Here is an 18765-nt window from a genome sequence, read left to right as displayed (position 1 = left end):
TGAACACTGTAGGATAAGATTTCACACACACACACTTTGGAATAAAACAGGCCACATGCAACTAAGCAGGCAAGAAATGTGTAAGACTTCATAGTTGCACTGAGAATGCCCAGGCATTCTACCTCCAAGGGGAGAGTACTCTGTGTAGAAACAATGTCGTGCTGAGATTCTCATCAGAGTACATCCAGATTTTCTCCCAAGGTCTGTTTTTTACAAAGCATACATGAAACACACAGCAATTTTTTGTCAAAATCCAAAAGCCCTAAACCCAAACCTCATACAGAATATTTTCCTTCTTTCTGTATCTTATTATTTCTAGAAAGGCTTGAAACCTGGAGTTGGACTTATTCCATCCTGTTCCTTTAAAAGCTGTTCAGGCACTACTTGCACATGTAACTATTCACATAAAATAAGCCCAATACTAGATACTAAAATTCCTTAGAGTTTTGGCATTCAAATTGCAGATCAAAACTGCATTACCTCCACTTTCCTGGACAGCTCCAGTTTGAGTATCCACTCATTTCCCTCTGCATTTTCAAGTAGTCCATTTCTATGGTTCTTATAAAGTATCATATGCTTTTAAAATATATTTGAAGGGTACCTACACTTACAGTTTGTTTGCAATATGTTTAGACATCCTTTGCACTGAAAGCTGATCTGTTAATGTACTGTAACGGTTATCATGAACTTCTTCCAAAGTACATTAATGTCAATGGAATACTTGCAATAAACTCAGTGAAATCTAGATCAAACCCTATTTCCTTATTATTACTGTATGAATGGACATAGATAAATAGCTGTTCTCACAAACGCTGAACTCTTTCCTGAACTCTGTTCTTATGGGTGCCACACCACTTATTTGCACTGAGAGGTATACATCAAATAGCATCTTAATAGCATTGCACAATAAAACTGTGGAATTCTTTCTCACAGAGAAAAAAATCAGTATTTATAACACTGGGCATTCAATTATCATTCTAAAAACATATTGGGACACAAAAAATACTTAAGTGTAGATGAATAAAACATCTAATAGAAAAAAATATTAAAACCCTTTGGTTTCACATTTACATCCACTTCTGATTTACCTGTGGTGTTTATTTTAAACAGAGATATCCAAGAATGAATATTTTACTTTTAATAGCATACCACTCTAACCCCATATCAAGTTAAAAAGCATTTGTTAATTTTAAAAACATAAATATCTGTATCAAGAGTCTAACAGCCTAGCAATGCCATGGACTGATTCCAAGTCTGTTTCTAGAGATTTGTGCAAAATAAAGTTCTTAAAAGATTCCATCCTTGCTAATCCCAGCATCATGAACAGTTAATATTTTTCAAAAATCCTCTTTTTATATATACCAAGGCCTTAAAAGATTGTGTGGGTTTTGATACATAGCATTCACCAGAAGTTGGAACAAAAACATCACAGTGGGAGAACAGATGCTCTCATGGGCAGTTAATATTTATATCTTTCATATCCAGAGTCTAGAATAACTGCTCTGTAATTGGCCTTCCATAACAGTCAAATCAAGTATCACTTGATCCCTGTAACACTACCATAATATTTATGGTATATTTTTTTGGTACTGATTAATAAACAGAATAAAAGAAAACTGATTGGTACCGTGTATTCTCTATTTATTTTTCTAAACCTCATCTAAAGCTCTAAAGTTAATGGAAAGATGCCTGTTGACTTCAGCAAGTTGTAGGTCAAATCTTATTAGGATATTTGTTTTTGAACAAGTAGAAAAGGGAAATAATGGGGAAAGTATTATCTTCTGCTGTATTTTAATAATTTTGCTCTCTCAGAAAGGTTTTCACTTCTGACTGGGCTAACCACTGAGGTCAAGGTACAGGAACAAGAGCAGAAGCCCACCAAGAGTTCTCCAAAGACGGATTTAAATGATCAAGAAACATTTTACTATTAAAAAAAAGGTACACAGAACAAAACCAGTATAAAAACAAAAGTGAAACAAAAGTGAAGCAGTCATTTCAGTAAATGGTATGATAACCAGGGATTGTTGTGTCATATTTTGTTCCTTAAAAGGTTTCTGAATGTCTCTGGTTATGCCTGGATCTGTGAAGTGCTGAAACATGTGGCAGTGCAGACTTGGATCCAGGCTTCGCCACATTATTTTGGTATTGTCAAAATCACTGGAGTACAGGATGCACATTTACATTGGCTCTGGAAGAAGAGATGGCATCTGTTCCAGTGCAGAGTGGCAGACGCAGACTACAGTTGATCCAGTGTAAAGACTACCATTGCAAAGCAACCTGCCTGCAGCTTTCAGAAAGACTTGAAAGTGAAGAGTGAGTTTGAGTTTAAAGTCTTGACGGTAGGTCTTTAGGAGAATTTATCATCTTTAGAAGGTGAATTTTGTTATAAGAAATGAGAGAAAAATATTAAAGATGAAATCTGAATCTTTCAAGGTGACCTAGAAAGGTTAGACATCCAGATCTCATTAAAATTTTGCTAGTGCTTTCAGGGATTTGAAGATGTGAAGAGGGTGTGGTTTTATGGATGGCCCCTCCCCCATATTGTGAACTGGAACCCTGAGAGGTCATAGTTTCTCCATCCTATGGCCTTGTAGCATCCATTTTCTTCTTTAGTCTTTGCTATACTGAAGTGGTGTTGACTGGACACTCTAGAACTGAAGGTGCTCAGGTTAAAATCTCAGAAAGATTCTTATTTTTATACCTTGCAGATACTAAATGCATTATTTTTAAGGTTACCTTCAGTGGGAAACATATTTCTGCCATAGTTCAACAATTCTAAAATATCTCGGTTTTAATATTGAATCAAATTTTTTGCCATTCAACCTGTCAATGCTAAATACAGGTTGTATGCTCAAATACTGTTAAAAGGTTTTAGGGTTAACTTGGTCATGGCAGCTTAAACTATAAGTGACATGACAAAGAAACCAAGCTGATACAAGCTCTGTATCATGTTCTATCAGTAATAGAAAATAAATGGGCCAGATTTGTACTTCTGGGTGGCAAGGTTGGTGCACAGGTGTGGTACTAATAATAGAATTATTTTCTAAGGTTCAAGCTAACTTAGTAAGACCGAGGAAGAAAGATTACATGTTGAATGTCATGTATAAAAAGAGATGGAAGGAAATTTTCAAAATTTACATCCAAGATGCTAAATTCTAGGCTAGGAGCGGTTTTAAAGAAGAGCTCTAATTCTGTCTTATTCAGAAGTGAGGATAACCACAGGACTGCCTGATGTATCCAAGCATGGAGAAATGCAAGGAGGCTGAGAATGCTTTGATAAGGATGCCCTGTGCCAGTGTATTGGCCATGTCACTCAATAACAAAAACAATGTGTCTCATTAATAACAGGCATGCAGAAGGTATGGCAGAAAGTTTCTGCTATGCTTTTGAAATGGAAAACTAATTATTTCTGTTCAGTTATCAATAATTTCATTGAGATACATGTATGATGCCTTGAGATTCCATTTTTGTTATAATAGTGGTTGCTAAAATGGTCTGATACAGACCACAGAACTGTGAAATAAAACTGGGTGGGTCTAGACAGTCTGTGAATAAGAGCATTAAAATTCAAATGGCATTTTCCTGGGAGCAACAGAGGGTTCAGATAAAGTTTATTTTCTGGATGTCTTAGCCTCCTTAAGATGGCTTAACTGCTAATGTTAAAAGTGGTGACTGAAGGCAGTTAGGCTCAGCTGATGTCACACAGCCATGTATAAAATGTATACTTAAAGCTGTGCTTTAGTTCAGATGATTGAACCCAATAATTTACATTGCAGTACTCTAGATGCTGCATAATCATTATGGATAAGCAATTTACAAAGAACTCTACATGCTCCCATCTTTCAGTGATACACCGTTACCTCACAGCAAAGACATATCTTAAGACTGTCAGTGAGACTATCAAGAATATTTTGAATTAAGTAATTAGTGACTATCTAAGAAACAGAACTGCCCATTTGTGTAATTTGTCTATTTCCCTATATTTAAGGGGTTATTAATATGTCAGAAGTCTAATTTGATTTTGAAGGATTTTTAAAAGTGTTTGCTTAATTTTATTGCAAATTAATATCTTATTAGTTTTGGGAAAATTTTATCCCAAATTTTTTATCTCCTGAGAGTTTATCAATATCATAATCCCAATGTTTATTCAACCTTCAATACTGCCTTAGAGGATTATAAAACTGAATAAACCTAGCTATTATGCCTTACATTATAGCAGCTTTGAACCCAATGAGCTTGTTGCTATCGAAAAAAAGGACAGACACTCCTTAGAAGGATTAAATAGAGTTTGAATAAGGCATCTACTTTGCGGATAGTCCTAAAGTATTGATTTAAAATATTAAATTCATCCTCACAATCAAAAGAAGAAAACATAAAATTTACGGTTTCATGTCTGGAAAGAGATTGGCAAGCTTCAGTTATTTGAGAACAGCTTTTACAGCTTCCTAAGCCAAATAAACTTGATTAGCAAAATAAACAAGGGAAGACAGAGAGATGTGACTGTAAACAACAGAAGCTTTTAATGTGAAACAACTTTTGTTGCAAGGACTCTCTCTGCAGTCAGGGAGGAGTGATAGGGTTGCTGCAAGTGATCTTACAGTGTAGCGTGGTGTCTGCTGCTTCATGATGCTGAGCCCTTGGGCCTTGACCCAGTAAAGCTCTTGAGTATTTGTTGTTCCTTAAACACATACATAGTGACTAAGGTACAGGTCTGAAGTTTCAATATAGAGAGCTGGAATTTTTCTACATGATCATCATAAGGTCAGGTAGTCACTATTTCTCCAGCTAGAATATTAGTAGTCTTTTGAAATGATGCAATTAGTTTTGTGCTGTTACTTTGAAGAAGATACTCTATCATAAACTAGCCATCTGTTACACATTTAGACAGGTAGATGGTGTATATACAAAATACATATATCTAAAACTTGAGTGATATTATGACAGCACTGAAACTGAATTTAAGATTTATAGATGTTAATGCAAAACCTTCTACTCCTAAGATGAAAGGCGTGCTTTTTTACTGTCATGCTATTAACAGAACCATCAACCTCTGAATATGTTCTACTGTCATTTTGGAAGGATAGTGTATGATACTAAATAGTTCAAACTTATTCTTCATTCTAAGATCCATAAAGCTCAAACTCCTGCATACACTGTCACTTGCAAAAATGTTTTGGACCAGAATCAAAGAGCTTCCTTAGATGAATACTCCAAGATGACCTTTGAATGTGTGTTTAGTGTCACAGAACAAATGTGGGTTTTTTCAATACAAAACCACTTTAAGATTTTTTGGAATTATTTTAAAGTGTAATTTTCCATGACATTTTCTATTTTTTTAATTTATTTTTTTTTGCTATTTTTGTGGCAAAAATAGACTGCTTCTTTTTGCTAATTGTTGTGATAGAGTATTGAGTTTTAGCAAGCTACACAGTTGAGGAAGCTGTTATTCAAATACATAAGATAACTGGCATGTTACAAAATGTACCCTTATTATCATATGTTAAGTGATCAGAAAGCCTAATATTTTCCTTGGAACATTGCTAGTGCTATGTACTTTACAACTGTGATAATGTTCTTTAGCTATTGTATGTACTGAAAACTATTGCAAAAAATCGCTTCTGGGTTGATTTTACAAACATGATGATGAAATAATGATTTTAACTGTACCTTTCATTTGCCTGTTGAAGTTATGTTCTGCTGTACCTTGGGTTACTGACCAGGACTAAAGTATAAACGTCTAAAATAACATTGCTTACTTATTGTGTTTGGGTTTTTTTTGTTGGTGGTGGTGGTTGCTTTTTTTGTTGTAGTTGTTTAGGGCTGGTCAGGAAAATTTCTGTAGGCTTCTGAAGTATTTAATGGAGAAATAAATTCAGTAGGTTAGTCTGCAAGTAGTCTAATTTTCTTCAGAAGAGATATTGTCTACTTACAATAGATAGAAAGACAATCTCCCTATCTCTAAAAGTGTACAAAATAAACATAATGGGGTAAATCAGTCATGATACAAATCACACATACTGTAGAGCTAAAAATAGTGGCTTTGTGCACAAAAACAGTTCCTCGATCTTAATTTAAAAGTATTATTTAGATTTTCTAAAAGAAAGGAAGAAAAGTGGAAATTGATAATATTCAATTTGAAAAGTCAGGAAAATCTTTACTAGCACAGGAAACAAAAATACTTCTAAAGATTAAAGAGTTCTAATATTTTTCAAGATTTTTGTAGTTGCTTTCTGTAGTTGATCTGGAATATTTGCATTGTATCAGCTAATACAAAAGTGTGAAGAAAAATTCAGAGGAGGAAGTCTCAGTTTGGAAAGAAGCAAAAGGAGTGATCTGAGGACTGACATGTATGTAGGTTTGGTGCAGAGGTGAACTGTTTGCAGGAAAGAAAATAAAAAGAGGTCGTACGCCACAGCAGGAAGTGTCCTCCCTGCTGTGCAGACAGAGCGGCAAGGGCAGCAGGCTCCCCGGTTACAGCTCCTTGGTGCTGCGACCGGTCAGATAACAGCGACAGTACATCGCTGTTGAGGCGTCAGTCTGACAGTAGAGACTGAGTGACTGAAGCTGGTACAAACCCAAAGAGATGCCAGTGAAAGGACTAGGGAGAAGATTAACTAGCTGGAACTGCAAAAAAGGGAATTTTATCCCCTTTAGCACTGGAAGTCCTGGTTGCATCTGTCTGTCCACAACCGAAATGCCTGCCATTATCTTTGCCTGGCACTTGAGCACAAGAAAGGGAGTAGAGCCGCCAAGGTGGCAAAGGTTGCACACAAAGTGCAGTCTCCATGCTTCCTATGTAGAATATTTCTGTTTCTGACAGGATGGATGATCTTTTTAAACATACTATGTGCTACCTTCCAAATACACTATTTCCTCAGCATCAGATGATCTGCCTTGTGATATTTCCTTGAGAATAAGTAAAGTTTGTAACCATCTGTGTCTGGACTCTTTTCCCATGCTTCCCCACAGTTATTTCTTCTATGACTTCTTTTAGCTTCTTTCTCCTTTTTAGGTGTGCTTGTATTAATATATAATCTATAATTTTCCAGCTGGAAAAATTCTCTCTCTTTTAAAAAAAAACACCTAATCCAATTTAATCTTAATCACATGAATGTTCAGTCCCATTTTCTGACGCCTGATACTTGAATGCTTATATTGTGTCTGATAAGCTGTAACGTAAAGGTGTTATCACAGTATCTGCATTGCCTAAGCATGCTGGGTGGCGCAAGAGCAACTGTCATTTTGTGGATAATAAGTGTACAGATACTGGTTTGATAAATATGCCATGAAAATAAGGGAACAATTTTTATAAAAGCAATAATATGCATTCCTAACTTGGTCTTTGATTTATTTAAGAAATGATCTGTGCCAGACACCAGTTCTTGAATCCAGTTCTCACCAATTGCTATAAAGGTGGCCTACATTTGCAGGAAGTTTTGCACAATATTTCAGAATATTCTGAAAAAATACTTTACATGAATTGATAAGCAGTTTCTGAGAAAAAACATTAATTCCATCGTAGGTATGTTTTTTCTTTTTCTGATGAAGTTTGTAGGAAAGGGTGCTGCCAGCTTGGTCTGAGGAGCTTTAGGCTTATGTTGTCACCATAATCTGTATTAGTTGATGGATCTTCCTGACCCAGGCAGTGGAAATTATTAACTACTGTCTTAAATTTTTGAGAGCTAGCTACAGACCATGTCTTCCAGTTAATTTCCTCAGTAATCACTTTTCAGATGCAGCAATTCTCTGTTCCACACACAGAAACAAAACCTGAACAAACTCATATAGTTTAAACAAACTGTGTTTAAGGCCAAAAAAATAGGGGGTTTTGTGATTGTTATTGGCAGCATGGTTATTACTATCCTTATGGTATCAAGCATAGATGAGTCACTAGATACTACTGTACTTGTGAAGACAAGATCAACAATTAAAAATTCAGGACAGGAGGAAGTGAAGGTTCACCTCTGTCTCTGGCATATCCTACTTCAAGTCCATGAACTTGAAATTGGTTAGCGTAAAACTGGTCGTAACAAGTTACAGGAATGGTGAATTTATCTCAATAACTTTCTGGAGTGCTTTTGAATAACATGGCGTTAGCCTTTTTAATTTCACACTCCTGCTAGCCTGGGAAAAGTTGACAATAATGGTGGTGTGATTTGACCGAGATTGATCTTGCAATTTCAGAATAGTGGAATTTACAAGAAAAGTGTATGGTCTACAAAATGGTGCTACAATATGTTTTTTCAGAGTTAAAGGACCATTTAAGTATACCTATCATCTACAAATATAGGCAGTATTTGATATATAATGTATGTAAGTTTTCTTCTGCATTAATGCTCTCTTAGCAGGAGTGAGAGGGTTCATGTATTGAATAGGTTTCCATATATTTAAACTCCTGGAGGGGAGGGTCATTTTTTTGTGTTGAACATGAATCGTGTGGATTTGGTTTAACAGGAAGTGTATTAATTACTTCTGCAATATACATAGTAAAATATAACACGGTACTGTTCACAATTGGAAAGTTCTTTGCGCATACAAATGAGGTGGATGAACAATTTAAAAGACATAATTTTTGTGTAAACTGCATCATCCACAACCTTATTAGAAAATAAGATGCCAAGCTGAAATAAATTTGATGTTTGATATAGTGCACTAAATTTCGTATTTTGATACTCCAAAAAGATTGAATTAGGGGGATAGAGTTTTTCAGAACTGCTTTTTATTAAAGGTATTAAAAACCTACAAAAGAAGGGGGAAATTACTTACGCAGAAGTTTCTGTGGATAAATTCAGGAATAAAATCTAGCAGAATTTTGTATCACAAAACTATTTTATCTTCACTATCTTCCTGTAATTGCCTGTTACGTACTTACACTTCAATCTCAAAGAGTTATTTCCACTATTTTTTTCCAGAAAGGTTTGGTAATTACCCTTTATATTTTGCACAATGGAAGTGCTACAGCCCTGAAGTAGCCATTTTACCGCTACCTTTTACTTTCTGTATCTCTTCAGCTAGTTCATGAGTGTTATTAACATTTGATATTCTTTTTCTTCTGTCTTTTTAAGAAAGGGAAGTGGAACATTTATACCTGCTCACCTTGACTCAGTAATACTTATGATTTTGAATTATGTTCTTCTTCATGTTTATGATGAAAGAAAAGCCATCTACATGGAACTATTGAATTTTAGTGTAAAGTTCTGGAGAGGTGACTCTTTTTGATTAAAAATAAGACTTTCTGACAAGAAGCTCTTTTATAAGAACCTCAGGCCTCTACAGAACTTCTCCTCCTATATTCTTAGGTAATGCACTAGTCAGCCTGAAAGGCTGAATGTAGTTATCTTACCTGCTTATTCATCAGCTGCCGCTACTGTAGCTCTAAACAGCTCAGGCATCTGGGGTAGATCAAAGGCTGTTCCTCTCCATGGTGTGCTTTATAGTGCTGGTAGGGTACCCAGCCACTGCTGCTGCTGCTTCTGTTGCTCCTGCTGTTCAAAGCAGCCATCTATTTTATCATGCCTCAAGGTACCTGTGGAAAAGGATCATGTCCTCTGCTGTGTCGATACATTGTCTAATACTGTCTACTGCCCTCGATAATAGTAATAATCCCAGCTAAGCACTGTTTAAGAGATCAAAGCTAGTAGAATTCTAGGTGGGAGAGAAGACTTTCATATTTGTTTTTTTAACTAAATCTGCACAGAAATTGAATAATAGTTATATTATGAAAAATGTTCTGTACAATGTTCTTCTGTACTTGCAGACAGTGTCTTGAGAAGGAAAATGACCATTTGCAAACAAATTCAGTAGTTAATATGGAACAAATATTATGCAAACATACTTTGCAATTTTTTCCCAGATCTAATTATAAACATAATTCAAGAGAAAAGAAATTACAATAGATAAGATACTTACTTAAAGCCCTCTGAAGCTGCAAAAAAACCCACCAGCACCATTATTTGAGAATTATGTTGTCAAGCATTGGCATATGTACATTTGTGCAGAATATCTTGTTGAATACTTTATGTGCCAATTTTATGTCCTAGTGATAGACGACTTGGATCTATTTGCAAATATGAGCTGAATTATCTTGTATAACTTTGTTTTAATGTGTTTTTTCATATTTCAGTGGTTAGAACGTCCAATAGGAAGCTACAGTTCTAAGTTACAATCTACTCTTTTTCTAATTTAATGCAGATATATGGATCAAGTTCATTTCTTAGATGGCCATTATTACTGTAAAGCTTTGTGACTTGATCACCTTGAGACTTCTCAGCTGATGCAATTTCTCACTGAATTAAGTGTATATCTGCTTTTGAGACAAAGTAAGTGTGAAAATATGACTGATCAAGAGTCTAGTCACTCAGAGATTCAGTAGAAAGGGTGTGATACTTTGGTTTCAAACCATGTATCAATACTTAAGTATTTTTGACCCTGCAGAGCTTGGAAGCATCTTACCTCGAAGTATATCCAGCATAATTATTTGACCACCGTCCTGGGGCACCCTAAGCAATGAGCAATGAAAGACAAGCCTCACATCATTTCTGCAGGATATGACCCTTCTCAAAAATGATACTTTCATGTTCTTCCAAGGTTAAATAGGTGTCTTCTGGTAATTCTGAACTAATTTTTGTGCAGAACCAAATTTGAAGTGAAGGGAATGGAGATTCTTTCTGCATTTAGTGAGTGACAATAATATGCTAATAAATTTCTTACATTCAAATGCAACAGAAAGGAAGCAATTAAACTATGAGAACAGGGACAGATCGGATATCCTAACTTCCATTTTATCCTAGCCACCATATAAATGTTTTGTGTTAGCTGGAATTTTTTACACTTGACAGCATTGGCTTCATATGGCTAAAATTTTGACTGAAGCATGCACAATCCTAAGAATGTAGTAAAAAGACTCAAAATATCTTGCTTGGAGTCATGAGACTCATGTTTCTGCTTCACTCAACTTTTAAAGTCAAAAGCAGTCTATTGAAAACAAGCGTCACCAATAGTCCATCTGCTCTGTTAAATTTTTATGCAAGGCTCCCATGCTAGGGTAATTAGCAAAGATGAAGACTTTTTGTTTTTATAATTTTAGTTTTTAAATTTAGTGAAAATTTATCTGGGTTTCTTTCACAGCAGCAACAATATTTGCTCTGAGCTTATCAAATAAAAAGGCAAAAAAATATCAGACCAGTGTTTTCTTCAGACAACATCAGACTGCTTTTACGCATGGATAAAACTTGCTTTGGTATGGCTGAGGCACCTCTTTTAACAAAACTGTATTGCTGACAGCGAAAAGCACAATTTTACAGCCTGAAGCCAGTGGGAGCTCTGCCTTTGACCAGAGTCAAAAGTGTATCAGAGCACAGGTTATTTTCACTCCCATAAGACACTTTCAGATCTGAGAAACAGTCCTTGTTTGGGAATCTTTTGGTTCAAATCTTCTTTTTCTTTAATAAAATCAGAAATTTTTGACTCAGAATGTCTTAAACAATAGCTCACTGAAGACTAGTTAGGCATGTGTCTCTGATTCACTTCTGAACTTCCAACTGAATTTTGTTTTGAGAATTACATTACAAACCTGTAGCGACACTATAGATCCAATAAATTTCTAAAGTATCTTTAAGTAAATGGAGACATATGTAAAGAATGATTATGTATTTATGAACTGGAGAAGAGATTGTGCTGCAGTGGAGATTAAAAAAGATAGGAATCATAAAAACCTACTAGCAAGGGCTGCATTGTAAAATTCTGTGAAACCTGGTTATATTGAATAGTAATAATCCACTGTACTGGATGAATAAATCCTAAATCATGAGCCTTCTGTTTCTGAGCCTAAGACTTAGATATGAACATTGGGAAATATTATTTAAAGTCCTTTTCAAGGACAACATCTTTTTGACATAGTGAACATATCCTTGATTTTTATTTTTTCTTAAATTATTTATTTGGAAAATTATGTTGAAGATTATCTTTCTTGTCATCTTCAATTCCCTTTCAATGTTTACCTTGATGGGACTTCACATGCACAGTCCTTCAGGCTGGAAATACGGCAAATACAATTGATGAAGCACTGATTTTTATGCATTTGTCATCAATTCAAACTCATTTGCACAGTGAAGAAAGAGCTTTTCAGTGTAGCTTTCTATTAAAAGGTAGAGGAAAAAGTAGTTCACTGTAGTCATCAGAGAGCACATCTTTCACCCAGGGTTTTCAAAGTACTTCCAAAATTAAGCTTTCTGACCCTCTTTTGAGTTAAGCATCAGGTAGGTGAATGGAACATTTTATTTCAGCGGTTCTGTGTGAAACATGTGCACAAAAATGCTGATCCTGCAGGGAAGTGAGTGGTGCTCCATGGGATGTGTGGTGCTTGGTCAGGCCTGGGTCCTGCAGACAAATGGAGCTCATGAAGCAAGTGAATGCAATCACCTTTTTTTGTGCACATCGTCTGCTGCACTTCTGGATGCTGGTGTCAGGTTCACGCTGCCTGCAGCCACTCACAAGAACTGTTCTGCTGCTCCCATTGTGCCTCAAGGACCTCTGTGTGCCTTACTTGCTGTTTGATTGCTTTTCTATCATCTTAAAATTTAGGCAAGATTTTGCCTTATATTATTAAGCCTATTTTTAGACGTTGAACGATGTTATAATGTCAGGTATTCATCCTGCAAATATATACATGTGTATACATAAATATACATATGTAGTCTAATTTTCTGTTTGCTGTGAAAAGGTATTAGATACCATATTTTAGAAAAAGCTTTTGACTATCTGGGGAAAGCATGCTGGGTTTTGCCTGATGTGCAGTTAGAGTAATTGAAGCAGCTGGGTTTGCAGGTGGTAGAGAGAGAGTATTTCTTGGTTTATTCTCAAGAAAAATGAAATTACAAAACTCAACCACATGTTTTTCTTGAGGAGTTTAGTTAAAAGTCCAGGGCCATATAGCTGAGTGTAAGAAGAAACAGAATTATTCTTGTTTATCAAGAGTGAGGAAAACCTACTTTCCTTTACAGATTTCTAACAGGAAAGCTTATTTTTTCCTAGTTCCCAGCTCCTTTTCAGAGACTGCTCAGCTCAGAAATTCCCTCACAGCTTTTCTCAAGGTCATTTTCTAGTCCTTGATCAGACTTGATTTTCTGCTCCTTCCCTGTCAGCATTCCGGTTGTTTGTCTTCTTTTTCTTTCTGAGCTGTTAAGTTTTTAGCACCAAACAGGGCTTTTAGTGAGTCACCTCCAAGCCCACATAGGAACCTCTGTTCTGGTAAACGTTACAATAATTTCATCTCTTTGGTTCTATAAAGGAGTCCAGTTGCTTTTATATTTTTGGGCAAGTACAAGCAGCTGTTTCACAAAAGCATTAAAATAATTTTTCAGCCCGAATTATAACACTCAAAATAGATATGCTAACGTCGAATGTGACGTATAACAAGAAGTAAGTCACATAGTGTTAGGATAAACATTTTATGTAGTCTTGTTTAGGATAAGTTGTGACGGTCATGGTGAATTAATGCAGCCAGATCAAGCTCATGCTGCTAAAACCTTTAACCTGAGCTGTACCTGTAAGTATATTTCCTGTCCAGACTTTTCACACAGAAAAGTTCTGGTGCAAGTGATTCACATGGCAGAAGGAGAACAGTACAAATGACATGTCAGTTACAATTTCAGTGTTCACTGCAGTCCATGAAATATCGCTGGCATACAGTAAAAACAGACTACTGGACCAGATGTCAGGAATGTTAATGTCTCTTTTAGGTCACATTTCATTTTCTTTCTTTTTGAAAAGAACTGAGTTTGGTTTCTGGCATTTTGAGAGAGAATAAAGAGATTTTCATTACCCAATAATAACCAGTGTGAATGCAAGAAGCATATTTTAAGGGATTCTCAGTATAGTACCAGAGTTGTTGCTGTGGCTGCCTCCACGCAGTTCCCTCTGTAACAGTTAATCACTATAAACCTTTTAAGAGTATAAACCAGATAATTTTTTTTTTTCAGTAGTTTCATTCAAGTTTACAAAGGATGATGTTAGTTAATAACCCCCATTCCTGTTCCTGAATTTTCTGAAGAGGGAAGGCTTTAGAAATATTTTGTATACAACAGTTGTTCCATTCACAAGCTACGTAGAATTCATCCATCAATTTACACTGGTGCAGTATTTTAAAATTCATAAAGAATATAAGATATGTCTTGCCAAATAAGGAACGTTCCCTTTTGTTAAACATACATGTTAGATTAAATGCCTCTCTTCATACACTGCTTATCACGTTAGACAGAATTCATTCTGTCGTAAGAGCAGATGGCTTGGTTTGATGGAATGTGCTTCATTCAAGGGAGAGGATTGAATAGTTTGACAAAATGCATTTTGTGGATGGATTAGGCACAGGAGAATGAATTGTGGTGTGTTGTCTATGGAAAATACCGATGAATTGATTTTAAGATGTTGAGTATAGAATGGATTGGTATGGTTTAAAACATGGACTTTATTGATCAAACAGATTGAGAGGCCTGACAAAAAGTAAAATGTACCCACAGAATTCATTCTGTCAATGGGGATGTTTTTCATCTACCTGCATCCTCCACAAATTGTATTTTCTTCTATACTTCATATGCTCTTATCAGCACAATGCCACTTTCTCCCAATTTCTCTTTCCTCTGACAATAAAAAGTGTTTGGTGACATTTCTTGCTGTGACAGATTTCATAAGCAGTGCATAGCTCAGCTACTCCTGTTTGGTAGATGCTTCCACGGCCTGGAGAAGGGTCAGTGGCAGAGCTCAGGCAACTGGGCATTTGAGTTCAAACCCTCTGCTGCAGCTGAACTGGGTGAGTAATGTATAAGCAGAAACACAGCGAGGTGTGTTTTTTGTGTTGAAATGCCTGACTCAGGGGTGCAGTGCAATTCACAACACTAGAAGCCGATGTTAATTAGACACCTAGTAATGGTGTTCACAAAATCCCAAATCCTGAGAGAAGAGGACAGTAGCTAGAAAATAATGAGAAGAACACTTGGAGACTGAGGAGCAGCTCCTATCCACAGAGGTGTGTTTATTGATGCATAGGGTAACTTTGCAGCATAGATGCCTGTGTCAGGCCAGCCCTTTCCTCCCTGGGGAAAGGTAGTCTAGCAGCTCAGGTGTTTAATGTTTAGCTGTAGGAAATTTTGGTTCATATTCACAGCATGTGTACCTGATTTGTAAGTGACCTTAAAGAGCTTTGCCCCTATTCTCTAGAACAAAACTAGTCAAGTTTGACTCCTGCAGGTCTTGAAGAGGTAACTTTAACAAGAGTGTAACGGACATGGATACAGCCAGTTTATCAAAACACCAAAGAGTTTCCAAAGGCTGAATATGCTGTGCCTGCAAATTCTATGCAAACTCAATGTAAAACAAGAATAAATGGGTTTTTTCCCTCCTTTATTCCTTTAGCAAGAGTACTTTTACAAGGCAAATCCCAACTCAATTTTATCAAGAAAAACGCAAGGCCATTAAGTGATATGCAGAAAATTACTCTTTCCAAAGTGAATGAATGAACATAATTGAGTCATAATCCCAGACTGCATTTTACAGTGGGGCTGGGTTAGCTGGATTCAATAATTCCTAGACGGGATTATTTCCAGATAGAGACAATAACACTATCTAGGGTCTGAAGTTAGACATGACTAGATCCTTGCAGACCCACTCAAATAATATCCATGAGCCTGTTGAAAGTTTAATTTGAGAAAAGTGTGTTATTGGCATACACAGAAGCTTTTGAACCAGCAGACAGTCTATGGATTTTTTATTTATTCCCTATTTCAAAATTGTTATCATGCCTGTTTGTATTAAATGCTCCTGTAATAGTTCATAATGCTTCATAATAGGGCTAAGTTGAAGTACTTATAAATTGTTAATGAATAATGTTAACTGACCAAAGTTAATAAAGATTCATTAAAATTCATAAAATGATTCATGTATATTTCATTTTAAACATAAAATGAGATACTTTCCCAAACATGGATGTTTCCTGAAACTTAAAATTAGGAATTTTCAGAAGCATTAATTAGTGGAAAGCTGAAGGAAAAGGTTATGATGAATGTAGAATTTGAGCTATTTTGAATAACTCTTCTGTATAAGTTCATAAATTATTCAGTACAAACCACTTATGTAATATTTCTTAAAGGTAAAAGAAGTGTCCTTTCAGGCTTGGTTGCCCTTTCCTTAAAGCAAAATAACTATTCTACTTTACTGGAGCCAAGTAACAGAAATAAATTGATTTTTTCCCCCAGGGCGGGCATCTGTTACTTCCTAAAGTAAAGAAATACTCAAGGAACATATGATTGTAAGGGTTTGGCAGGGTACTGTTTAGAAGAGATATATATGAGACTGAAGCCGGAAACAGGAAAGTATTGCATTCAGCCAATAGACTGCCAGTATATCTTTATTTAAAATTAAGCGAGCTTTTGAGTAAATCACTGGCTGAATGAAACTGGAGTTAAGAGCAATTTGGCTTCTGAACACAGAAGCAAGTCCGGCCTTATTAGCTGGGTAACAACATTTCCTTGGTCTTAATTCTATGTAGTTGGTCAGCATAGATGGGTCTTAGTCAGATGTTCAGTTTCATTAAATGAAAGCCTTGAGGGTGGGGGGTAAAGGTTACTCACATGAATAAAACTTTCAGAACTGCACATATCAGATTCAGAAAGGCCACTAAAATAGCATGCAAAAGCCAGTGAAAACTAGATATCTGGCTCAGTATTTGAAGTCCACAATTAATTTAAAAAGTCACTAACAGTAACAAAATGAGGATTTATCTTCCTTGAAAACTGAATATGATTAGAATTCAGAAGTGCTAATTAAAACATCGTGCATTTTGTATAGGCTAGAGCCTTCCTGGCTTAGATTATTTCCAAGTACTCTTCATTTTCAAACACTAGGAATAAGGATAAGGAGAATGTCATAGTCATGTTGCTCAGAGAACTTCAGAGACTGGAATTCATAGCAGGACTTTACTGGACTGGTTGCTTTTGAAAAAAAGTGTCTTTTAAAAAATTTTTTTCTCTGGATCTGTCAAGCCAGGTCAGGAGAAACACAGTTTCTGCTCTCATTCATTTGTACTCTTCGTGGTAAGGGTTATGACATTTGCAGTTTCTGCCCTTTTTTGATGCATTGCTACTTGCCTTTGAATGAAGGAGAGAGGAGTCAAAGAACTGCTACTTACTTTGCTTTTTCTCCTCTGTGCATCTTGGTGGAAAAAATTATTTTGAAGGGGAAAGAGAGATGCTAAACTTCTGTATTCGTTTGCCAGGCTACTGATGAATGATTATCAGGGAAAAAAAGCTAAAACTTCAAAGGAATTAAGATGCCATTTCCAAGCAGGTATCAGTGAGGTAGTCCATACTGCTTTTCTGTACCCATCTTGCTACTTGGAAGTATCTGGTCTCTTTAATAATGCAAGTAATCCTGTGTTTTCAAACCAAGGCATATTGCAAACAACCTCTGAATGTTACTTCTGGGAGGGTCCCTCCCAAAACGTGCCTTTTTTTTCCTGTATAGGATGGGCTGAATCATGACTTGTGCACTTGTTTTTATGCAATATTGACTGTTTGAATAGTATCTTCACTCTGCCGAGCTGCAAGGGAAGGAGTTTGGCAGGCACTCTAATGGTTTACATCAGGCTGAGTGTCCTCAAGAGAATGGGTGTGCTAAAATAAGAGGGGTCAAGATTTTTTGGCAGCTGAGAGCAAAGCTGTCAGTCAAGGGAAGCTTCAATATACATGTCAGGCAAAGGTTTCAGTTAACAGAATAATACTATGTTTTTTAAAAACACTTTTAATCAGCAGATTTTAAAGGTACTTAACGACTCTTTTTTACTGAAGGCACAGAGATGAGAGCTGAAGCCAATGAAAGGATGCAGAAACAAAGCCAGAATTAGAGCATAAGCCCCTCACAACTCAGCTTTGACTGTATCTCCTAAACATACCACCTAACTTTGTCTCAGGGTAACCTTGAAGAAGTGTGAAACAATAGACTGGAAGGTTTTCCTGACTTTCTGTGCTGAATCAACTGCAGCCCGTAATGACTTCACATTGTTTTCTTGTGAGTGGTTTGGGGATCTCCTTCCCCAGAGTCACAGTAAATGTTTCCTATTTTCTTTCCTTGGACCACAAATCTGCTTTCTTTTTCAGCCCCTGGCTGAGTTTTGGCTTTTTGTTTGATTATTGCTTTCTTATATGTATATTATTTGTATTTTTATTAAGATTTCATTCACCTTGTCGATTTACCATTATTAAAAAGGGGTTTTTGTATTTGACCTACCACTAAGACAGTTGCCCTCATTTGAAGATTGAATGACTTGGCAATGGATCTGCTGTGAGATATTTGGACAGATAATTTAACACTTTCAAGTGCTATGACATTTGGCATGGTGAGCAAGACTGGGCCTAAGGGGATGTTTGGGCTGTAGAGTCCAGTCTAACTGCAGTAGCAAGAATCCTCCAATGACATCAGCTGTCAGGGACATCAGCAATGAAGAGAATGACATAAGAGATTTTATCTGACCTATCCAGGTAGTTTTTGCATTTTCTGTATTTCTACTAATATTCATTCCAGTACAGCAGAGTAAACCTTGATGAGTTTTGTGAATCTCAGCTTTGCACAGCATGATACAGTGGGTGTAAGGCTTACCTTTTGAGTTAGGAAACTTTCCAGTTAAGGGCGTAGTTTTGTGTAAATTATCACCTCCCATTCAGATTTATCATAAGAGAAACTCGCTATACTGCTACAAAGGCATCCCCAGAAGCTGTT

This window comes from Falco rusticolus, chromosome 1 (assembly GCF_015220075.1).
Source record: "Falco rusticolus isolate bFalRus1 chromosome 1, bFalRus1.pri, whole genome shotgun sequence".
NCBI lineage: Eukaryota > Metazoa > Chordata > Aves > Falconiformes > Falconidae > Falco > Falco rusticolus.
This window is presented reverse-complemented; position numbering follows the sequence as displayed.